This window comes from Mandrillus leucophaeus, unplaced genomic scaffold, assembly GCF_000951045.1.
Source record: "Mandrillus leucophaeus isolate KB7577 unplaced genomic scaffold, Mleu.le_1.0 Scaffold99, whole genome shotgun sequence".
NCBI lineage: Eukaryota > Metazoa > Chordata > Mammalia > Primates > Cercopithecidae > Mandrillus > Mandrillus leucophaeus.
Genome location: NW_012110807.1, coordinates 2,824,679 through 2,826,591, shown reverse-complemented (window position 1 = coordinate 2,826,591; position 1,913 = coordinate 2,824,679).

Here is a 1,913-nt window from a genome sequence, read left to right as displayed (position 1 = left end):
GGAAGGCCAAGGGGTGGGGAGGGCTCAGAAGGAGGTGGGGGAGTGGAGGGGAAAGGGAGGACTGCCCCCACCAGCAGGAACCTAGGCAGGCCCCAGGGACAAGGAACCGGCCCCGAGGGTGATACTGTGTGACCTGGCAGGGCCTCACTGTTTTCCCATTTGTGAAAAGAGGTGGCTAGACCAGAGTATGGGAATCACAGCTTCTTTTGGAAATCCAATGAATCCCCACAAAATGCACATTCATACACAATCTGACCCATAGCTTAGTGGGGTGAGGACCCCTGGGGAGGCCAGCCCTAGGGTCCTTAGAGCCTGACTCTGAAGGAGAGGACTTGGTAGAAAGTGTTCGGGACAAATGGGGCACGGAGCAGGGTCTGGGGTTATCAGGGGGCTCCATGGGCAGCTGGGAGCTGCTAGGGAAAGGGTGCCAGAGGAGGGAGGGGAAGAAACCAGGGTTGGGGTTCAGAAGGACCTGATTCAAGTCTTAGTTCTGCCACTGTCAAGCTGTGTGACCTTGGGCAAGGGGCTCTGCCTCTCTGAGCATTGGTTTCCTGAGCTGAAAAAAGGGAATAATAGCACCTCCCTCATAGGTCATGAGGATGAAAGAGGAAAGATGTGGGTTAGACATAAACGCTGGGTCTGCTACAGTGCTGCTGCCCCACGTACGGCACCAGTGCTACGAGCTGATGGGTGCAGAGACGTCTGGGAAGGAAGGGGAATGCAGGGAGGGAGGATGACCAGATGGTTGGCTTTGGCCACCTCGTAGGGTAGATGGAAACACTGCCAGCCTATCAGAGCCAGTGGCTGGGCACACCCAGGGCCCAGATGTCGCATGGGTCCCCATCAAAGCTGGCAGAAGCCATGGGAGTTACCTACGAACAACCAGAAACTGGTCCAAGTCCTGGCCCCTCTGATCTAACAGTGTCCTGTCCTAAGGGTTTCCTCACGACCCCATCAACCTCTACTGCAGGAAGGGCTGTTTCCCATTTCACAGATGCCGCCACTGAGGCTGAGCAAGCAGCAGGGCCATGCAGGAGTCGGGTCAGCCATGAATCATCCCTGGGTGCAATCAGCTCCAGCAGCGGCGGGGGGGCTGGGCAGCCACCAGGAGCTCAGCAGTCATCAATTATGTAGCAGAGCTTGGGTTTCTCCCTGCAGGGCTGGGAGGGCCCAGCTGCCAGGGGGCCGGCTGCTCCTCCCCTACCCTGGCTGTCTCTGCCTCCTCTTCCTCCTCACACTCCCCAAACTGAGACCTTTCAGAGCAGAGGCTCAGCCTTCCTCGGCCCGTCGTGGCTCTATCACCTTACTCAGTCCTTTGAAGGGGGTGGCATTCACCCCATTTCCCAAATGAGGAAACCAAGGCTCGGAGAGGCAAAGTCTCCCTTCTGGGCCTGAGAGCCCCCGCCTAGACAATGCAAATAACAGGATCTAGCTCATTGGCTATTTGGCCACACTATGGGGCTGATACATGTTAGCTAGTATGATCATCACCATCATTAATGAAAAGCCTTGGCTAGGCGCAGTCGCTCATGCCTATAATCCCAGCACTTTGGAAGGCTGATGTGGGCAGACGGATTGAGCCCAGGAGTTCAAGACCTGCCTAGGCAACATAGTGAGACCTCATCTCTACAGAAAAAAAAGAAAAAAGAAAAAAAAAGGAAAAAAAGGCCCAGCACAATGGCTCATGCCTATAATCCCAGCACTTTGGGAGGCTGAGGCGGGCGGATCATGAGGTCAGAAGATCGAGACCATCCTGATTAGCAAGGCGAAACCCCTTCTCTATTAAAAATACAAAAAATTAGCCAGGCGGGGTGGTGGGCGCGTGTAGTCCCAGTAACTCGGGAGGCTGAAGCAAGAGAATGGCAAGAACCCGGAAGGCGGAGCTTGCAGTGAGCCGAGATCGCACCACCGCA